Raw genomic sequence first — 23,837 nt, 5'->3', positions numbered from 1 at the left:
TCTGGGTAGATACCCAATAGTGAGATTGCTGTATCAAATGGTAGTTCTACTTTTAGTTCTTTAAGGAATCTCCACACTGTTTTCCATAGTGGCTGTACTAGTTTACATTCCCACCAGCAGTGTAGAAGTGTTCCCTGATTGCCGCATCCATGCCAACATCTACTGTTTTTTGATTCTTTGATTACGGCTATCCTTCCAGGAGTAAGGTGGTATTGCATTGTAGTTTTGATTTGCATTTCCATGATCATTAGTGATGTTGAGCATTGTTCCCGTATGTTTGTTGGCCGTTTGTATATCTTCTTTCGAGAATTTTCTATTCATGTTCTTAGCCCACTTTTTGATGGGATTGTTTTTTTCTTACTAATTTGTTTGCCACTCACTGCTTTAGACTTCTCTCCCTCTCTCTCTCTCTCTTTCAATGATCTAGTCTTTGGGTTGTCAATATCCTAGGGTGGATTGCCTGACCGTCTCCTCAAGACTTTGATTTTGAAGTCATCAGCCTTTGTACTCTGCCTCTAGCTTCCTATGAACCAGTAAGATTCTCTAATCCTGACTTCAGCTAAGTATTCGTGAATTCATGCTTCCATTTGGACCAATTTCCCAAGCTTCTAATTCTTCGTGAGACATAGTTATGGCTTACTAAACATTATTTGTTCATGTATACTTTATTTGGTAATAACTGTTCTTAGCAGAAGGGTAAGTCATGGCCCCTATATTTAAAGAACTTAAAATGTAGGTGGAGAACAAAGATTGACACAAAAACAAGAGGCACAGGCCAGAATAAACCTGTACATAGACCTGTCATTTTGAACCAGGGATATGACACTGATAAGTTCACTCTCAATCTTCACTTCACTCACATGGAAGTGATATGTTATGCCAATCACTCAAGAAAATATTGTGGATTTTTTTTTTACATTAACAGTCACTTTTATATTACACTGCCATCAGTCTTTTGAATTATACATTCTTTTTTGAAGAAAACAACTCAGTAAATATATATGCAGCTACTTATCTTTCTTTGGCTGTGCCTCTAAAATAATGAGCAAGGAATTAACAGCTATTGTATTTCCCTTTTATAGAAAACATGGACAAGACTCACCTCTTCTTCTCAAACATTTTGTGAATTCATGTAAACTGCTCACATTTTCCACATTTCAATTTTCTCCATCCTTAATTTTTTTTTTTTTTTTTGGAGACTGAGTCTCACTCTGTCGCCCAGGCTGGAGTGCAGTGGTGCAGTCTCGGCTCACCATAACCTCAGCCTCCCAGGTTCAAGTGATTCTCCTGCCTCAGCCTCCCAAGTAGCTGGGATTACAGGAATGTGCCACCACGCCCAGCTAATTTTTTTTTTTTTTTGTATTTTTAGTAGAGATGGGGTTCTCCATGTTGGTCATGGCTGGTCTTGAACTCCCGACCTCAGGTGATCCTCCCACCTCAGCCTCTCAAAGTGCTGGGATTACAGGTATGAGCCACCAAACTCAGCCCTTCTCCATCCTTAATTGTGATGAAGAGCAACTGGTGTAACAGATATGGTCTCACTTGGGACACTGTAAGCCACATGCTCATCTGCCCAATCCTTATGCTGCAGTTTTAACAGCATAAGAAGCCTTTGTACTAACAGACGTTTACCATTCTGTGGCTTGCCACCCTCTCTGGCAGCTCAGAATGCCCACTTTGCTCTAAGTTTAGTAGAGCTGGCAACTGAGACAGTTGGCTTGCAAGGAGAAGTGGGAAGATAAGGATGGACCCATATTAAATGTTATCAACATCTTCCTGTTATCAGAAAGTTAGCAAATGGTGTTAGTATGCCATTAATCAATGCATTTTCCCTCTGCTCCTTACCTTCAGCCTCATCTTTAACACTTGGGGAATAATTTAACAAATCTTACCATGTGCCAGAGTCTAAGATAAACATTTTACTTGCATCAATCTTGTTTGATCCTCTCTACTACCTGATGATGTAGGTTAACATTTATTCAAGTCTTCCAGGGAAAATTAAAGCTCAGAGAGGGATCATCATTTTCCCAAGTGCGCAAGACTTTAAAACCCTGGCATTTGAACACTTTCAATATGGTTCCAGGGCCAAAGCATTTAGCCACTTGACTACACTTTCTTCCGAAGAAAAGCTGTGGGACTAGAAACAACTGGAAGCGTCAACCCAAGTGAGGCACTGTGGCCTATCTCAAAGACAGAAAGTAAATGCTCAACATTTAGTAGCTTCCTCTCCTCTTTCTCCTCATTCCTTGGGTAAAACCTTTTTTACATTGCTGTATGAAGGCTCAACTAAGGCAAATTACACAGGAAGACAAATACATTTGAGTAATTTACAGAGAATAGACCACTAACTACTCAGGGAAAGAAAGAGAAGGGGCATCCATTGAATGTCAGGCATAAATGTTTTCACTTATGACATGTCCCTACTGCTATGTGGCATTGGCCTGTTTTACAGATAAGTCATTTGAATTTTTCACATTTACAAGTTGCATTGCTTTTGATACTAAAGATACGAAGATACTGTCCCTGTTCTTCTGATTGTCCCTCTGCCTACTGGGAAGTCAGATACGAATATCTTAATTAAAATAGAGAAGAATAAATGTGATTAAAGGAATGTATACTATAAAATATAATTCCTGAGTCTTTTGATTTACTCATCCAAAATCTGCAAATAAAGATAATACAGATATTTTCCTGAGAATTCACAGAATTTCAGACTTCTCATTTGGAGAATAGGTCAATGAAGTCTAGGTTTGAATTTAATTCATGTTAAGGTAGTCAAAAGTAATTTTTAATTTTGAACTTATGCAAACAATCTAAGGAAACATCAAAATGACTGTTTTGTGTGTTCCTGGATAACTTCCTCCACAAACCTCCATGGATGGCGCTGAACACAGGACTGCTCACAGAGTTACGCAGGTAAAACTTGAACAGACAATTTTGTGTAGTCTGAGGCAGTAAAATTATAGCTATGACATTTTTTTCTCATCAAGTTTTTCCAGATACAAGTTCTACCTTTTGACGAGATGCCAAGAAGTTAACCATTAAAGTAATGTAGCTGGCACCACAATATCTGGCTTTTTAAATACTCTTAATAATAAAACATAACAACATTGTACTTGAGTTTTCAATTGCTTTTTCTTTTTGATTGTCTCTGCAGAGACATGTATTTGATTCACAAGATGCACTTAAGTTTAATGTCTCCAAAACCACAGACAGAATTTTGAGCTATTTTAAATTGGTATTTTAATAGAAAGTATGGATAAAAGTAAGAAACGCAGTAAAACCTGGTGGCTTCCCAATACATCTATAAACTGTTGGCTGTTTTAGAAAAAATGTAAAAACAATGGACAAAGAAACCCACTTCCAAAAATCAAGTCTCAAACGTTCTCAAATCAAATACAATTAGAAGGAGCGGTTGAAACTAAGAAACATTGCTCTATATTGAAAACCTGTGATGAAAAAATTATTAAAGTCAGTCTCAAATATTAATAAAACAAAAATACTTGGAGATGAACAACTGTCGTTTTGAAAAGACATTATCAATACTGAACAGAGTTGTATAAATGATAACCTAATTGATAACATAGTGAAGGTTTCAAAGTATTATAAAACAAAAATATATACATATATTGTATGCATAAGAAAGAAATGCATATAACAGAAGTGAATTCTTTTTTAAATAATATTACAAATGTATATGTTTTATTACATTTGCTTTGTTTCATAGAGACATGTAATAATACTTTTTGTCTTCAGTTTCCGTACAGTAAAATAAAAATTATATATGCTTCCCACCTTGCTTCCAAAGCAAGAAAATGAGCCCATTCTTTCCACTGGCATTACAAGTCACTATTTTCCCCCCAACATATCACCTTTTTTATTGTGTTCAGATTGAGGATCTCAAAAATGCAAACCAGCCCTCCTGTTTTAGAAACATACATAAGAACTCTTTCTTTAAAAAAAAAAATAATAAAACAATAAGTAAATGCTTTTCATATTGGGATCTGGGGTACCGTAAGAAAGGTATTCCAATTGATGGCAGAAAGCCATTATGAGGAAACAAACCGTATATAAGCGTGGGGACATAGCCTTTGTGGCTCTGAAATAGCTTACACAAGGAGCTCATATATAAATTTGGCTCACCTCAGCAATGCTTTTTCTTTAAATTACAGAGAAATCTGAAATGCATTGGGTATATGTAAGGGCAAACTGTGGCCCTGAGTAAAAAATATGTGTTTAAAAGGGGAAATGTGGAAGTAATTATTACCTTGATGTATTTACCAGAATGCACAGAATATATTCAGCAAGTCTTGCCTGGGCATTGAGGGTTTCTTAGCACACCTATGACTAAAAATCCAGCATTTAGCATCATACGATCAAGGAGTGAATGATAAACCACCCTTATCCGGGTATTGTTGCCTTGGAAAGCCTCAAGGAGCCAGGCTGCTGAGATGGACCGAAATAACCATTTTTCATGAATAAGTCTCACTTTTGCTGGCTTCGGCTGTTCTCTGGTTCAAAATGAACAAATCAGTGTTGCAGGCAGGCACTTTAGAGAAACAGGAACTTTTGTTTCCTTCCATTTAGAGGCTAAAACACAAGACTTAGGAAGAAGTGCTAAGTAACTGAAAAAAAAAAAAAAAAAAAAAAAAAAATCTGGCTGGATTTCATGATCCACTGTTGGGCCTTTAAAAGTGTGCTCATGGCTAAGCTAACATCCATATTTCTTGTTAACCAGACTTAAAAGGAGGCTCTGGTCAGTAATAAGAAGTGGGGAAATGTACAAGGAGAGAGTTCCAGTTCTCTTACCTATTGGCTACAATAGGTAAACTCTACAAAGTAGCTTGAAGTGGAGACAGCCATGCCAGAGACCTTGAGGAAATGCCCAAAACAAGATGCTTGTGAAAACACAGGAAAATCTCTAATTTTTTTTTGTAACAAAGTTACCAGTTGGGCCCTAGGAAAGAAGTTATGCTGAAGGGGGCAGGCCCTAAACAACATGGAGTGTCCCCTACGATTTCAGCAAATGCCAGTGCATATTTAGGGCTTCTATTATAGAACAAGTATGTAATCCATGGGTATATTGAGCCAGACAAATAGTACAGGATCAAAAGATTTAAATTTTTGCATTTGCCTTGGCTTCCAGAACAATAGATAATAAACATTGCCTGTTTGCAGCAAAGTTCTTGGACACACTACTACTTCCCGTTCCCTTGTGACATACCTCACTGATTTTCCAAGTGAATTTAAGAAAAAGGGTACAAATAGAACGCTAAGCTTCTGAAGTAGAAGGACTGAGGATTTTTAGATAATATAGAACCTTAAACAAATCTACTAGAAGGAAGCAAAGCTCAACTGAGTCTCAGAAGGCATATAATTTTCTGATAGGGCCAAATGTTGACAAGGTCATTCCAGGTAAAGGAGAAACATTATATGCAAACAACTAGTGTGTCCAAGGAACAGAGATAATTTGTTATGGATGGAACACAGATTATCTGCAGGGTAGAAGTGGCAGGAGACTGGGTTAGAAGTGTGGAGTCTTAAGCCAAGCTATAAAGGAGTTATGGATATACTATGTAATTAGAACTTTATCTTTTAGGCAGTAACGGGCTATTGAAATTGTTTATGTGGGTGTTGAAAGGGGCCGGGCGGAGACCAAACTACACCGGTCGCGGTCAAGAGATCTTTATTGGAGATATCGAGCGCAGAAGGAAGAGAAGGGAGAGAGGGCTGCTGGTGTGCTGGGTTTTATATCCCTTGGGCCTATGTGGATTGGGCTAGGGGCGGGCCCAAGGGAAGGTGGGAGATGCTTCTTTCTGATTGGCCCTCCTTTGGTGGGTTCAGACAGTGCCCGGTCAAGGAGGGGAGAAGAACCCGGAACCGGCCCCATCTTAAGGTATGGTGCCATTTAAGGTACCCCATGTTACCTAACATTCCTCCCTTTTTGTTTTCTTAAATGGGGGAAAATGGGCCTTGTGTGGTTCATCTGGCTGCTCCCTGCTGTGTGGGGGTGCTGTGGGGAGGGGGCACAGGGAGAACTGTCAGGGTTATGCATGGGGTACAGTATGAGTATGAGGCCGAGCAATAGGGCGCTATACATGAAGACTTCGTTAGACGTGAAGTCCATGAATGTTCCTTGTCCCCCAGTGCCGTGAGCCAGTTGAGGGGCAGGGATGGGTTGGCGATGAGCCAGCTGTCTGAGCGAAGGGTGTTTAAGAATTGGTAGAATCGGCTTGCTGTAGCCATCTGGGTTACTAGGGGTAGAGTTTGGTCTGCCCGAAGAGAAAAGAAGATGGTAGTTAATTTAGGGTGCGAGGGCAGGCCTACCCCCTCCTCCCCCCATCCTGGGTATCTGTTGCTGGTCATTGGCCGTTTAAGAGGTCAGCAGGGTGTGAGACTGTCTCTGGAGTCTGCTGTGTCTTCACAAGTCGCTAGGAGCTGGTAATTTCTGAGGAGAAGCTGGTTAAAGGTTTGGTTAGAGATGGATAACGGGAAATAGTTACGGTTTGAGTTGGATATGCCCAGGCATTGCTGGGATATATGCCTCCTGTAACTGACTGGCCCCAGACCGGGTCGGCGGGGTTGTCGATATGTATGGCTCGGGAGGAGGCATTGTTTTTAGTGGTATAATATAGGAAGGGGGTGTGTTTGTTGATGTGGGAGCCGGAAGGCGAAGTGGAACATGTGGAAGAGAGGGTCCCAGCCGTTTTCTATCACAGTGAGAATAGGGCTGGGAAGAGGGCCCACAGGTGGAGGAAAGTGTAAAGATGTGAGAGGCAGAAAGCCAGAGAAGAGGACTTAGGAGATGCATGAGAGCGGGGCGTAAGCAGTTTGGTTCTTTGTGTGGTCGGGGTTGGTAGCCGGTTTCAACCGGTTGAGCGGCGACCAGAAGATGAGGTGCAGGGTGGTGGTATGGGGGGGGGGTCCGTCGGCCGGATCAAAGTTGGGAGGGGAAGGAGAGGTTGGTAGCTTGAGAGCAGCAATAAGGTGTTGCGGCTTGCAAGGGAGGCAGAGGTGGGGTTTGTCCCATAGAAGAAAGAAGCCATGAACGTAGGGGATCTCCGCCCATTTTCCTGTTCACTCACAATAGTTGTAGAGATCCCAGAGAAGGTTGGGATCAAAGGACCCATAAGTGGGCCATCTGTTTTGGTTGTCTAGCGGGTAGGTGGGCCAGTTTTGAGTGCACAATTTAATGAGGCGTGTAGGTTTGAGATCAGCAGCCAAACCAAGGGCTGATAAGTTATTTAAAAGGCATTTTAAGGAAGAGTCGGCCGGCAGGGATGCAGAGGCTCCCATTATGAGAAGAGGGGGTTTACGGAAATATATGGCAAAGGGCTGGGCAGGGCGTCCCCTACCAGCCGATGACCATGCTGTGAGTCAGACCCTTCGAATTGGTCGTCACCGAAACGAAAGGACTGAGGGCCTCTAGGAGGCCGAAGGCCATGGGCCACCTGGTACCAGGATTTTCGGAGCGAGAAAGGGGAAGGGACCCAGGCCTGGCGAGTGAGGAGGAAAAAGAGGGAACCCTGCTCCCTGGAGGCCGAGTCTAAAATAGGATTTACGGCAGCCGTGTGGGCGGCTGAGGCGGGAGCTGGTCAACTGGTTTCGGACACCGGAAGGGGAGACTTACCGAGATGAAGCTGGTGTTGGGCGTAGAGGTCGGCGAACAGGAAAATGAGCGAAGACTAGCCGGGGTCCGGACTGAGCCCGAAAGGGATCGGGGCCCCACCGAGGGGGGTGGGGAGTCCCAATCCGAGTCACGGCACCAATGAAAGGGGCCGGGCGGAGACCAAACTACACCGGTCGCGGTCAAGAGATCTTTATTGGAGATATCGAGCGCAGAAGGAAGAGAAGAGAGAGAGGGCTGCTGGTGTGCTGGGTTTTATATCCCTTGGGCCTACGTGGATTGGGCTAGGGGCGGGCCCAAGGGAAGGCGGGAGATGCTTCTTTCTGATTGGCCCTCCTTTGGCGGGTTCAGACAGTGCCCGGTCAAGGAGGGGAGAAGAACACGGAACCGGCCCCATCTTAAGGTATGGCGCCATTTAAGGTACCCCATGTTACCTAACAGGTGTCACCCGTTTAAATGTACACTTTAGAAATTTCACTCTGGCAACAACTGAAATACAGTTGGAAGTGGGAAAAACTGAAGGTAGGGGAGAGCAATTAGGAAAAGATTATTGCAATAGGTTAGCCAAAAAAATATTGAGATTATATATTAAGCAGCAAGAATGGAAGAATAGAGGAGAGGATGGGTTCAAGCATTTTCAGGTGAATGTGTGGCAGTACTTATGTAAGCAAAATGTCAGTGGGAGTGTTTTTTGTTTTTTGTTTGTTTTTTGGTGACATGGAATATGGGAGAGGAAAACAAGTTTATTTTTTAAGATGTGCTTATGAGACATTTGTGTGGATTTGCCAGGGATCAGATAGAACTGTTGCTTTCAGAATGAAATGCCATTTTCCAGTCACTTTTTGTTGCAAGTGACACAAATCCAATTCAAACTAATTTAAGCCAAGTCAAAGAATGTATTGACCTTTGCAAATGGACATAGCTGGATTCAGAGATCTAAACATTGTCGTTAGAACTTTATCTCTCATCTCTCCCTGCTTCTGTTTGGCTTCAATTTCAGAAAGGTTTTTTCCACAAGTCAGTAAGATGGCAGCTGAGAGCCCTAATTCTACATACATTTGATTCTTGAAGAAGAGAACATAACTTTTCTCAGTGTCTCTGTCAGATTAACTGAGTTTGTCATGACCCAATCATGCTACCAGGGCATGAAATCCTTGTCCAATCCTTGGTCACATTCCCATCCCCGGTGCCAGTGCCCAGGTAAAGCTCCACGACTGACTGTCCCAAGAGAACTGCATGAAATGGAGAGAAGTGAATCTCTACTGGAAAGGGGAACTCTTGAGTGGCACATCCTGTTCTTTCCAAATCTCAGTCTAACCATAAAGAGGTAATAAGATGCTCTGCCTTTCTCTCAGATCTGCTCTATAGCATTGTACCTATAGTCAACAAGACTGTATTGTACACTTAAAAATTTGTTAAGATGGTAGATCTTATGTTGTCTTCTTATCCCAATAAAATAAAACATAAAAAAGATACTCTAAAACTTAAAAAAAAAGATTTGAAAGGCTTTAGAGCAAATACTGCATAATGAGAAACAATACAACTGCATTTGAAATGACAGTCAATAATATGTTTTTCTTTTTCTTTTCTTTTCTTTTTTTTTTTTTTTGAGACGGAGGCTCGCTCTGTCGCCCAGGCTGCGGTGCAGTGGCGTAATCTCGGCTCACTGCAAGCTCCGCCTCCCAGGTTCACGCCATTCTTCCACCTCAGCCTCCCGAGTAGCTGGGACTACAGGCGCCCGCCACTGCGCCCAGCTAATTTTTTGCATTTTTAGTAGAGACGGGGTTTCACCATGGTCTCGATCTCCTGACCTCGTGATCCGCCCGCCTCGGCCTCCCAAAGTGCTGGGATTACAGGCATGAGCCACCGCGCCCGGCCAATAATATGTTTTTCTTGCAGATGTGATTGAATTGCCAGACTTGCTTTCACTAGAGAAAATTAATGAAGATAATATTCAAATATAATCAGGCCGGGCACGGTGGTCCATGCCTGTAATCCCAGCACTTTGGGAGGCCGAGGCGGGCGGATCACGAGGTCAGGAGATCGAGACCATCCGGCTAACATGGTGAAACTCCGTCTCTACTAAAAATACAAAAAATTAGCCAGGCACGATGGCGGGCGCCTGTAGTCCCAGCTACGCGGAGAGGCTGAGGCAGGAGAATGGCGTGAACCCGGGAGGCGGAGCTTGCAGTGAGCCGATACTGTGCCACTAGACTCCAGTCTGGGCAACAGAGCGAGACTCCTTCTCAAAAAAAAATATATATATAATGAAAGGGAATCTCCTAGAGTCAGTCCAGGCTTCAGAGGAGCAATGCATATCCCAAACACAAAAATACAATGACTTTTTTCTTTTTGATCTTTTAAGGAAAATTTTTGAAAGTCTGATAACTGGTTGTGTAAACAGAATTATTTGGGAAGAATGTTTGAAACCAAATCTCGACCTCTAGATAGAGGATGCAGAGCTGAGAGAAATCTGTATGCCTGTGTGTGTACACACACGTGCACAGGGGGAGTAGAGAGAAGGGTGAGCAGAGAAGGGGAGAAAATCACACCCTCTGCCCTGGAGGCCAAGGGAAAGGATCTGCTCTTGTTTTAAGCTGACTGCCCCACATCACCCAATGTGAGGTTTAGTCAGACTAGATTTTTCATAACTGAATTCCACCTCTCCCTGTGCAGGGGGCAGGTTTAACTTTGGATGTGATTAGAATGGCCTAGAAATCTTGAGTTGGAAAGGTGAAGAGAGTAGGAGGAGACTCTGCCCCCGTGGCTCTCTAGGGAGCCTGAGTGGGTCAGTCCCATTCTGAGTTCTGGCAACTGCAGTGAGAGCTGGGCATTCTGGGCACTGGACTGGCCTTTGCCTTGGACTGTGCCAGCAGATCCAGGTTGCTAATCAGGTTTTCAGGGAGTGGTGCAGCCCAGGGGAGAGCAATACCTCTTGAGCATCAGCTTCAAGGGTTAGTACAGAAATAGGCTTCAAGGGGCCTAGTGAGAACTAGGCAGGGCCACAATGCCAGCATGATTAATAGCTTTAAAATAGTCTCATAGGCAACATGCAGGTCTCAGGCCCTGCAGACCTTAAGAGCAAGCCTGTCTCTGGCATTTACCAGTTCAAAAGCTTTCAACGTTTTTAATACATAGCAAATTTATAATAAACCTAATTTTGATCCTGGTGCAAAGAGGAATGTCTGTATTCTTAAAGGTTGATGCTGAAGGAATATACACTCCTAATTTCACTGGGCTTGCCTTCTAAATAGGTTTGCTATTTCTGCTTATGTATCATCCACATTGTAAAGGGCATTTACGAAGTGGTTTTATATTCTACTTGATTTACTTACTTAGTAAGTATTTTTAAAGCATATATTTGTGCTTTGTTTTTATAAGTTTTTTCTTTTGGCAATTATGAGGTATGGGATGGTCTTCCCAGGAAAGTAGGTGAAATTTATAATATTTCATCTAGAGGAAAAAATAGACTGACCTACGAGAAATCACTGAGCAGGAACAGATTAGGTTATTGGTTGGGGGTCAGCTTCCAGTTACCTTTTATAGTGCTTTTCGTAAGCAGTCGCTTGCCTGCCCTACACCTTAGCCAATTTGTAACTTAGCACAGAGCTCGAGCTCCACCACCTTGGGAAGCTGAATTTCTGACACATCCCTTTCTGTTACAAGATTCTGGACTATCTTCAAAGGCTTTTGTCCTGGTTTTTGTCAAAGCTTGAACATGTGAAAGGACAAGTATGCAATCTTGTTCAATTTGTAATGTTATTTTAGCTATAAGGAGCATCCCCAGGTGCAGTAAATACACTCAGTGCTAGACAAATGGATAATGGAATAATTGTCCAAATAATATATGGAAGAAGAAAAGGTTGCTTTAAGATAATACATTTTGACTGGTATTAGTTTCCAATATGGCAGATTGCGTTAAATTTTACAAAGTTATTTGAAGTCTGTAGATGTTTTCAGATTTTGTAACCTCAAAAACAGATGTCTGAAAAGTTATTGTGCTTTTCCACAAATGGCGTATAGGAAGAGTATTTGCAGAGCACAGATTACATCAACCCTGTTCTGTGAGTCTCTGTCTTCGGTTGTATTCTTTATGGTCTGTGGTACATAAACTTTTTATGGCGAGTGGGAGGAGACAGTAGCTGAAGTAAAATTAAGTGTCTTTCCATGAGAGAACTTTTATTACAACTTCCTCTGTGACTGAGCAGAACCCAAAAAGAATACAAAACCCTTAGCCACAGAATGCTCTTGAGGCATTTCTAACCAATAGAAATGCTTAATTTTGATAACCATTGGGTGAAAAACAATCTTTTCTGTTAACTATTCCACACACCTAAGTGTTGTCAAAACCACATAGAGTTTGGGTTCAGATCAAACTGGATCCTTACTAGCTGTTTGTGCTCAAGGGAATTAGTTAGAGCCTCATCTATAGATTAGGGAAGAAATACTTACCCAGCAGGTATATCCTGAGGAAGAACTAGAGTAAATACCACAGAGTCTGACATATAATGGATGATCACTGTAATAAATTGTACATAGGTATGTATGACCATAATTTTTTGATTCTTTGGTAGGTCAGCATTAATACTATTCTACTTAATAACATCTGACATATGAGCTCACTTTTATGAAGTAGCAGTTCATCTTAAGCATTAGAAAAATGAAAAATATAAGTAATATATTATAAATTCATAACACATAATTGCCTATGCTTTAATAGAAGCCTGGCAGAAATTACTGTTTGTTTTGTTTTGTTTTGTTTTTGAGACAGAGTCTCGCTCTGTCACCCAGGCTGGAGTGCAGTGGCGCAATCTCGGCTCACTGCAAGCTCCGCCTCCCGGGTTCACGCCATTCTCCTGCCTCAGCCTCTCTGAGTAGCTGGGACTACAGGCGCCCGCCACCACTCCCGGCTAATTTTTTGTATTTTTAGTAGAGACGGGGTTTCACCATGGTCTCGATCTCCTGACCTCGTGATCCGCCCGCCTCAGCCTCCCAAAGTGCTGGGATTACAAGCGTGAGCCACCACGCCCAGCCAGAAATTACTGTTAAAATGCAGAATTTGCTCTATCCATTCCATTAAAATTTTAGTCTTTCTTTAATATTGTGTTAATAGAAATATACATATTTATGCATTAAAAATCTTGACAGTTTTATTCCAGTTATTTTGGAATTTAGATGTTGCTTTCCTCCCCAATTATTTTATTATTCATTACTAATCTTTCACTTCTGACTACCTAAATTTCCTTCCTGGAGATCCATTTAGTAAATCAAATGTAACATGTTCCAAAATAAACCTGAATTCATTGTACTGCCTTGTCTCCTATTCCCAAATAAGTACTCCTTTTGATTTTGCCATTTGTGCTCATCATGCCATTTCTTCCATGTCACTTAAGCTTGAATTCTTTTCCTGTAACTCTTTATTCAAATGTCTGCTGTTATTAAAATGCTAATTCAAACCATTGTGCTTTATACACATTATACATATTAATATATGTAAATATACATATGTACATATATGTTACCTAACACGTATGTGAATTAGCATATATGTAAGAGTTAATGCATATGTATGTATGTCCACACAGATGCTAGCTCTTCATACATGTGCTATCATACACACACACATATACATAATTTTCTTCTATTACTATATTAGTGTTCCCCAGAGAAACTGAACCAGCAGGATGTGTATGTGAACATGTGTGTGTGTGGTGTGTATTATTCAACAAATTGAGCACTCAATGCATCCTGAAAACCCCTCATTGTTTCCCATATTCTGCCTTTCCCATGCTATTTTCTTTTACTAAACAGCATACTCCTATCTCTAATCTTATCATTCACTAAAAGGCATGTTGAATGAATAAAAAGTTAAGTGTAAGAAAATGAAAATTAGCACTCAGTATTAAAGTAAATATTCCCTTAAATCATAATTGAATAAAGCTTTCAACAAATGTTAATCCAACCAAGGAGAAACGATATTAAAATCTCTCTTCCCACCAGGACTATAGCTTGAAGTCATTTGCTACTTCTATGCCTGATGCTCTTTCGATGAATATAGACTCTCTGTCTGTTGTTCTCAGAGTATGGGCTCTGTATCATCAGCATGCACATCATCTGAGGAGAGCTTATTAGAAATGTCATTTTCAGGCTCCATCTCAGACCTAGTGAATCAGAATCTCTGATGGCAGGGCCCAGCGCTCTACGCTTCTGCACCCTCAAAGTGATGCTCATGCTCACTGAAGTTTGAGAACCACTGGTCTGGGGATCATGTCCTTCAAATTGCATTGAGGAACAAAACACATGGAAAATAAACATATTAAGGGGGAAATGAAAGAGAGGTAATATGGGTTCAAGAACTGGAGCGGCCAGGTGCAGTGGCTCATGCCAGTAATCCCATCACTTTGGGAGGCCGAGGTGGGCAGATCATGAGGTCAGGAGATCGAGACCATCCTGGCTAACACGGTGAAATCCAATCTCTACTAAAAATACAAAAAATTAGCCAGGCCTGGTGGCAGGTGCCTGTAGTCCCAGCTACTCAGGAGGCTGAGGCAGGAGAATGGCGTGAATCCAGAAGGTGGAGCTTGCAGTGAGCCGAGATTGGGCCACTGCACTCCAGCCTGGGTGTCAGAGCAAGACTCTGTCTCAAAAAAAAAAAAAAAAAAAAAAAAAAAAAGAACTGGAGGGATAGTGTGATTAGGAGAGATGAATTAGATGTGAGACGCAATAGGTGGTTAAGCAAGTATGTACTGGAGTCAGACTGATCTGGTTATGAAGCCTCAACTCATTTTTGTTTGTTTGTTTTTTTATTTCTGGGGACCAAAATAAGGTCCAGAAACTCTTATCTGGAACTTAATCGGGTAGGATTCATTTGTTTGTGGGACCATCTTTCCTTTTGGTTTTCACAGGTCAGTAGCACAGGCAAAGGGGAGAAAACTCCACTCAGGCCTTTTCCCTCATCGGGAGGGGGCAGTTTTTTTCAGAAAATAATTGTCCTGGGAATAGTTTGGAAAACAATTCTATGGAGAAATTGTGTATTCCAAGAGAAGTAGTCTGTAGATGTTACACTTGGATTCCCCCAGGAACCAGGCCAGTCAGAGTCCCCACTGACATGCACCCATGTGCAGCCTCTGCTTCCTGATCAGTTTTTCATGCTCTGCCTATGATGTAAGATCACAGCTGAGGATCACTACACGGTTCAGAAAAAGCCCCTAAGAGAAAGGAAAGCGACTAAAACAAAAAAAAAGACAGAAATAAAAACTTGGATGATACAGAAGCAAAGAAGGAAACAAACTTAAAATAACTGAAATGTCTACAGTAAAGGGTAAGAGATAAAGTCTAAGTTTCTTCAATCTCTCTCAGGAGATACCCTGAATGGTGGAAAAGGATGGAAAGGGAGGGTTAAAATGAAAGATTCTGCATCTTCAAATGTTATAATCATGTCAGGACTTAACCCCACACCCAAGCTACTTCATACAATCCAGCCCTCTGGTTTATATCCTAGGAGATGAACATACTCACATATATTTGAGGTGTATTCATAAGAGGTTACATCTGTCAGAGTCCTTTAGCTATAACACTGATTTTATACATGTGAAAATTAAGGCCCAAGAGTCTTACGTGGCTTGTGGTCATTTGTGAGCCATTGGATCCAGATTTCCTGACTCTCAAGTTGCTGCATGTTCTGGTATTTTAAACAAGCCCTTAGATAATCACAGCGTTGCGCTTCATCTTTCCCACCTGTGAACCAGAACTTAGCTTTTTTTTTTTCAGGAGAACTTTGTAAGGAAAGTTTAATCACTAAATCATTTTTAATCCTTGCTGGTAAACTAATATGAATTACAATGCAGTAGTACCAGTATTGCTTCAAAGCTCCGATGTAGTGTTATTTAAAGTGAGCTATAATTACTACAGGGAAAATAGGCACTCACATGATCCTCCATGTTAACATTAAATAAATAAAGAGAAAAAAAGCTTTTTGGTCTCAATCATAATGTCTTGACCTATATGTTTGCAATTGTTTACATGAAGTTTTAGAACCAGATGAAAATATGTAAATTTAGGTATAGAAAAAAATATATTACTAATTACAGATGGTCCTGACTTACGATGGTTCCATGTATGATTTTTTGTTTTGTGATGGTGCAAAAGCAATATGCATTCGGTAGAAATCATACCTTAAGTACCAATATAACCATTCTGTTTTGTACTTTCAATATAGTATTCAATGAGACATTAAATGCTTGTCATAAAATGCGCTCTATGGTAGATTTTTTTGCCCAACTGTAGGCTAATGTAAGGCTTCTGATCATGTTTAAGGTAGATGAGGCTGAGCTACGGTATTCAGTAGGTTAGGTGTATTAAATACATTTTGACCTAGAATATTTTCAACTTACAATTGGTTTATCTAGATGTAAACCCATTGTAAAATGAGGAGCATCTGCACATGAAGGTATTTTGAGGATCCAAGTACTGTGAGAATTATAGTTTAAAAGAATTTGAGAATTATTTTCTCATATACAAAATATATTGATAGTTTTAATTTTTAACTTTATTAAGTAGAATTAACTGAATGACTTTATCACAACATGGACATTTGTAAAGCATTCAGTATTAAATTGTTACCACTTAAAAATAAGAGATAAATTCTTACAGGTGTATGTATTTAGGGAAAAATATTCATTAAAGTTTCACAGCCCTTCTTTTAAGATTATGAAGCAGTTTAATGAGAAACATGCTATTTTGGCTGATGAATACTACCTTTGCCATCAATCCTATAATTTATGATAAAATTATAAAAGTGTTATTTCTCACTCACTTTGGTATGTCATAAACAGGAAATGCATTTCTGGCAGTTTTTCCTATAAACTTTTCACCAAAGTTTTTGCTCACATAAAACTTATTTGGGGACAGTGTGGTGTGGTGACAAGAGAGCAGGATGAGAAAGCACATCAAGAGAGGTTTTGTTATGTGACTCTGGGCTTTTGTTTTTTCATCTGAAATGTGGTAAGGACTAGAGCAGTACTTTTCAATGGAACTGTCTGTGACAAGAGAAATATTGTATAATCTGCATTGTCCAATATGGTAGTCATAAGCCACATGTGGCTGTTAAACCCTTGAAACATGTGACTAATGAATGAATTGTTCTCAATTCACTTGGTTTTAATAAATTTGTGAAGATTTTACTTTTTTAGAGCAATTTTGGGATCACAAAAAAATGAGAGAAAGGTGCAGACATTTCCCATATACTCCCCGCCCCTGCACATGTACAGCTTCCCTCATTATCAGCATCCCCTATCACAGTGGTCATTTGCTACAATTGACAAACCTATGTTGACATATCATAATTGTCCAAAGTCCATGGTTTATATTAGGGTTCGCTCTTGGTGATATACATTCTATGGGTTTGGACAAATGTGTAATGACATGTATCTACCATTACAGTATCATACACAGGATTTTCACTGCCCCTGAAATTTTCTCTTCTCTGCTTGTTTATCCTTTCCTCCCACTTAACCCCTTCCAACCAGATATTTTTACTGTATCCCTAGTTTTGCCTTTTCCACAATGTCATGTAATTGGAATTATACAGTATGTAGCATTTTCAGATTGTCTTCTTTCAGTTAAAAGGCATTTAAGTTCCCTCCACGTTTTTCAAGGCTTGACAGCTTATTTCTTTTAACTCTGAATAATGTTTCATTGTTTGAGTGTACCATAGTTTATCCATTCTGCTACTGAAGGACATCTTGGTTGCTTCCAGGTTTTGGCAATTATGAATAAAACTGCTATAAACATTTATGTGAAGTTTTTGCGTGGACATAAGTTTTCAACTACTGTGGGTAAATACCAAGGAATATAATTAATGGGTCATATGATAAAAGTATGTTTAGTTTTTTTAAAAAACTGCGGAACTGTCTTCCAAGGTGACTAACATTTTGCATTCCCCACAGCAATGAACGAGAGTTCCTGTTCCTTCACATTCTTGCCAATCTTTGGTGTTGTCAGTGTTCTAGCTATGGGCTATTCTGGTAGGTGTGTAGTGGTATCTTGTTTTAATTTGAATTTCTCTAATATTAAATGGTGTGGAACAGCTTTTCATATGCTTATTTGCCATCTGTATATCTTTTTGATTTCTGTGTTAAGATCTTTGGTCCATTTTTTTTCCATTGGGTTATTTTCTTATTGTTGAGTGTTAAGAGGTTTTTTTTGTATATTTCAGATAACACTGCTTTATCAGATGTATTTTTGCAAATATTTTCTCTTACATTGTGGCTCATCTTTTTTATTTTCTTGGCATTGTCTTTCACAGAGCATAATTTTTAATTTGAATAAAGTCTAACTTACAAGTTATTTATTTCATTAATTATGTCTTTGGTTTTGTATGTAGTCATGACTGTACCCAAGGTCATGTATATTTTCTCCTACGTAGTCTTCTAAGAGTTTTGTAATTTTTGCATTTTACATTTTGGTCTGTGATCTATTTTGAATTCCTTTTTGTGAAGGGTGCGATGTCTGTGTCTAGATTAATTTTTTTTTTGGGGGGATGTGGATGTCTAGTTGTTCCAGCACCATTTGTTGAAAAGGCTGTCTTTGCTCCCTGTATTGCCTTCACTCTTTGTCGAAGGTCAGTGGACTATATTTACGTGGGTTTGTTTCTGGGCTCTCTGTTTTGTTCTACTGATCTATTGACCCGTTCTTTTGACATTGTCACACTGTCTTGATTACGATAGCTCATTGTGAGTATTGAATTTGGGTAGTTTCAGTTCTCCAACTTTGTTCTTCTCCTTCAATATTGTGTTGACTGTTCTGAATCTTTTGCCTCCCTGTATAAACGTAAGAATTACTTTGCCAATATCTACAAAATAACTTTCTGGGATTTTGATTGGGATTACATTGAATCTATGTATCAAGTTGGGAAGAACTGACATCTTGACAATATTGTGTTTTCCTCTTTATGAAGATGGACTATTTATTTTATTTTATTTTATTTATTTTTTGAGACGGAGTCTTGCTCTGTCGCCCCGTCTAGAGTGCAGTGGTGTGATCTCGGCTCACTGCTAGCTCCGCCTCCCAGGTTCACGCCATTCTCCTGCCTCAGCCTCTCAAGCAGCTGGGACTACAGGCACGCGCCACCATGCCTGGCTAATTTTTTGTATTTTTAGGAGAGACAGGGTTTCACCGTGTTAGCCAGGATGGTTTTGATCTCCTGACCTTGTGATCTGCCCACCTCGGCCTCCCGAAGTGCTGGGATTACAGGCTTGAGCCACCGTGCCCGGCCTAGATGTTTTTATTTTTTTATAAGGGTTTTTATAGTTTTCCTCATACACACACATACAAACACACAGACACACACACACACAAACACACATATATACACACACATATACACGAATAATTTATACCTAAGTTTTTCATTTTGGGGGTGTTAATATAAATAATATTGTGTTTGTAATTTCAAATTTCACTTGTTTATTTTTGCTATATAGGAAAGTGATTGACTTTTGCAAATTAATCTTGTATACTGAAACCTTGTTATAATTGCTGATTCATTTCACAGTGTTTTTTTGTTAATTGTTTTGGATTTTTTGCATAAACAATCATGTTATCTGTCAACAAGCCCTATTTTATTTCTTCTTTCCCATTTGGTATACTTTTTAATTTATTTTTTGGTCTTATCACATTAGCTAGTACTTCTAGTACAATGTTGAAAGGGGATAGCATCTTCTCTGGTTCCTGATCTTAGTAGAAATGCTTCTAGTTTCTCACCATAAAGTATGTTAGCTATACAGGGTTCTATTTGTTTTTTGGTAAATATCTGTATCAAGTTGAGAAAATTTCCCTCTATTCCTAGTGTACTGAAAGTTTTTATCATGAATGGATATTGAATTTTGTGAAATGCTTTTCCTGTATCTATTTATATGATTATGTGACTTTCATTTTTAGCCTATTGATGTGATAAATTACATTAATTGATATTCATATGTTAAACCAGTCTTGCATATCTTGGATAAGTCCTAATTGGTCATGAGGTATAATTCTCTTTATACATTGTATGATTCATTTGCTAATAATTTTGAGGATTTTTACATCTGTGTTCATGAGAGGTATTGGTCTGCAGTTTTCTTTTCTTATATTGTCATTGTCTAGTTTTGGTATTATGGTGATTTTGGCCTTCTAGAATGATTTAGGACCTACTCTTTCTACTTCTATCCTTTGAGAGAGAGATTGCAGATAAGTGATATAATTTCTTTCTTAAATGTTTATGAAAATTCACCAGTGAACCCATCTGGGCTTGGTGGGTGCTTTCTGTTTTGGAAGGTTATTAATTATTGATTAAATTTATTTACTAGATACAGGCCTATTCATATTGTGGATTGCTTCTTGTGTGAGTTTTAGCAAATTTTGCTTTTTCAAGGAATTGATCCATTTTATTTAGCTTATCAAATTTATGGGCATGGAGTTGTCCCTAGTTTTTGTTTATTATCCTTTTAATATCCGTGGATTAGTAATCATGTCTCCTCTTTTATTTTTGATATTAGTAATTCATGTCTTCTCTCCTCTTCTCTTAGTTAGCCTGGCTAGAGACTCATTGATTTTATTGGTCTTTTTGAAGAAGCAACTACTGGTTTTGTTGATTTTTACTATCAATTTCCATTTTATTGATTTCTTCTCTAATTTTTATATTTTATTTTGTTTGCTTTTTATTCTTGTGTCCTAAGATAAAACTTAGAATATTGATTTTAGATCTTTCTAATATTCGCAGTCAATGGTATAAATTTTCCTTTAAGCACTACTTTTGATGCATCTCAAAGATTTTGATAAGTTATGTGTTAATTTTCATTTAGTTGATTTTTTTTTTTTTTTTTGAGACGGAGTCTCACTCTGTCCCCAGGCTGGAGTGCAGTGGTGCGATCTCAGCTCACTGCAAGCTCTGCTTCACGGGTTCACGCCATTCTCCTGCCTCAGCCTCCTAAGTAACTGAGACTACAGGTGCCCACCCCTGCACCCGGCTAACTATTTGTATTTTTAGTAGAGACGGGGTTTCACCGTGGTCTCGATCTCCTGACCTCGTGATCCGCCCGCCTCAGCCTCCCAAAGTGCTGGGATTACAGGCGTGAGCCACCGCGCCGAGCACATTTAGTTGATTTTTAAAAACAATTTATCTTGAGATTTCTTCTTTGATGTATGTGTTATTTAGAAGTGTGTTTTTTAATCTCCATGTATTTTGGAATTCTTCAGTTATCTTTCTCTTATTGATCTCAAGTTAATTCCATTGTGGTATGAGAGTGGACATTGTACGTTTTCTAATCTTTTAAATTTGTTAAAGTGTGTTTTATGACCCAGAATGTGGTCTGTCTTGGTGAATGTTCTATATGAGCTCCAGAAGAATGTGCATTTTCTTGTTGCTGGATGAAGCCATCTATAGATGTTAGTTATATCCAGTTAATTGATGATATTATTTATTTCAATTAATGTCTTTCCTGATTTTCTACCTGTTGGAGCTGTTTATGTAGATATAGGAGTATTGATAGAGAAGTATTAAAGTCTATAATTATGATAGAAAAGTAATCTATTAATTTTTGCAGTTCTATCAGTTTTGCCTCATGTAGTTTGATACTCTGTTAGGCACATACACATTAAGGATTGTTATGTCTTCCTGGATAATTGACCCCCCTATCATTACATAATGCTCTTCTTTATGGCCTGTTTAGTCTAAAATTATAACATCTACTCCTGCTTTATTTTGATTAGTGTTAGACTGGTGTATTTTTCTCCATACATTTATTTCTAATCTATCTGTCGATCTCTCTCTCTCCATATATATATCTTCATATTTGAAGTGGGTTTTTTTGTAGAGAATATAAATTTCGGTCTATTTTTGGTGAAACCTGACAATCTCTGTCTTTTAATGGGTGCATTTAGAATATCATTGTTTAGAATAATTATTGATGTAATTTGATTAATATCTACCATATTTCTTCCTGTTTTCTATTTGTTGCCCTTTTTGTCTTTCATTCTTTTTCTGCCATTTGTAGTTTTAGTTTAGTACTTTAAATGATTCCATTTTCTCTCCTTTCTTAGTATATCATTAAAAAAAAAAAAGCTTTTGTAGTATTTGCCCTAGAGTTTGCAGTATACATTTACAACTAATCCAAGCCCACTTTCTGCTAACACTATACTACTTCATAGGCTAACAAAATAATCCTAATTCCTTCCTCCTGTCCTTTGTATCATTGCTGTCAGTTATTTCACTTATATGTGAATATACATAGGCATATACACAGACACAGACACACACATGCACACACAAACAGCCCACAAATATTTACATAAGCACACCTAGTCAAACACATTATTGCTATTATTATTTTGAACAAGCTCTTAGTGTTAGACTAATTGAGTAAGAAAGATAAAAATTTGTGTGTGTGTGTATATATATATGTAATATATATATAAGAAATATATAAATATATATATTTCTTTTTTTTTTTTTTTTTTTTTTTGAGATGGAGTCTCATTCTGTTGCCCAGGCTGGAGTGCATTGGTGTGACCTCAGCTCACTAAAATCTATCTCTGCCTTCCAGGTTCAAGTGATTCTCCTGCCTCAGGCTCCCGAGTAGCTGGGATTACAGGCGCACATTACCATGCCCAACCAATTGTATTTTTAGTAGAGATGGGGTTTCACCATGTTGGCCAGGCTGGTCTTGAACTCCTGACCTCAAGTGATCCACCCTCCTTGGCCTCCCAAAGTGCTGGGATTACAGGCATGAGCCACCAAACCAGGCCTATCTTCACTTATTTCTTTTTAAATGCTCTTCCTTTCTTTATATCAATACAATTTTCTGACCTATATTTTTTTCCTTCTTTCTAAATAACTTCTTTTAACATTTCAGGTCTACTGGCAAGAGATTTCTTCAATTTTTATTCATCTGAGAAAGTCTTCATTTCTCTTTCACTTTAGAAGAATAATTTTGCCGGGTACGGAATTCTAGATTTGTGGAGTTTTTTTCCTCTCAACACTTTAAATATTTTACCTTAATTTCTTTTTACTTAAATGTTTTTTGAGGAGAAGTAAGATGTAATTTTTATCTTTTTTTCTTTATAAGTAAGATGTTTCATCTCCACCCCTACTCCTCAGGCTCCTTTCAGGATTTTTTCTTTATCTTTGATTTTCTGCAGTTTTTTCTTCATTTTTGATTTTCTGTAGTTTTTTGTGTTCCTAGATGTAGGGTTTTGTTTTGTTTTGTTTTTTGGTATTTATCTTGCTTGGTGTTCTCTACATTTCCTGGGTCTGTGGTTTTCTGTTTGACATTAATTTTGGGGAATCCTCAGTTCACTATTGTTTAAAATATTCCTTCTCCTCCTCCACCTTCTCCTCCTTCTTTCCCTTTCTCTTCTTCTTCTCTTATCCCATTATGCATATGTTACACCTTTTGTAGTTGTTTCATAGTCTTAGAATATTCTGTCTTTGTTTTTAATATTTAGTGTTTGTTCTCTTTTCAGTTTTGGAGGTTTCTATTGATATATCCTGAAACTCAGAAATTCTTTCCCCACTTGTATCCAGCATATTAATAAACCCATCAAAGTCATTCTTCATATCTGTTACAGTGTTTTTGACATCTAGTATTTCTTTTTTGATTCTTTCTTATGATTTCCATTGCTCTGCTTACTTTGCTTATCTGTTCTTGCATGCTGTCTACTTTATCCCTTATAGCCCTCAGCATGTTAATCACAGTTGTTTTGAATTCTCAGTCTGTTAATTCCAATATCTCTGCCATATCTGGTTCTGATGCTTGCTCATCTCTTCAAATTGTGTTTTTTGCCTTTTGGTGTGCTTTGTAATTGTTTTCTTGATAGTGGGATGTGATGTACTGGATGAAAGGAATTTCTGTAAATAGCCCTTTAAAAATGTGGTAAGGTATGTGCGAAGGGGAAGCATTCTCTACTTATTATTAGCTCTCAGTCTTCTAGTTAGTCTATGTCTCCGAACTATAAACTTCATGTATGCTACTAAGTCCACCCACTTTAGATAGGACAGATAGCTACAGTAGGCTGAAGTTGAGTGTTTCTCTTCCTCCAGGTTAGTTAGGCTTTAATAAAAACCCAGCATGTCAGGCTGTGGTTAACTAGTTTCTTCTGAAGGTAGGCCTTATTAAGGACAGGATGCTTTGGCAGATTTCAAAATGGTTTGTTTTCCTCTTCCCTACAGAAA

The sequence above is a fragment of the Nomascus leucogenys genome, chromosome 11 (genome assembly GCF_006542625.1).
Source record: "Nomascus leucogenys isolate Asia chromosome 11, Asia_NLE_v1, whole genome shotgun sequence".
Classification (NCBI taxonomy): domain Eukaryota; kingdom Metazoa; phylum Chordata; class Mammalia; order Primates; family Hylobatidae; genus Nomascus; species Nomascus leucogenys.
The sequence above is the reverse complement of the archived record's forward strand: the minus strand, read 5'-3'. Positions refer to the sequence as shown.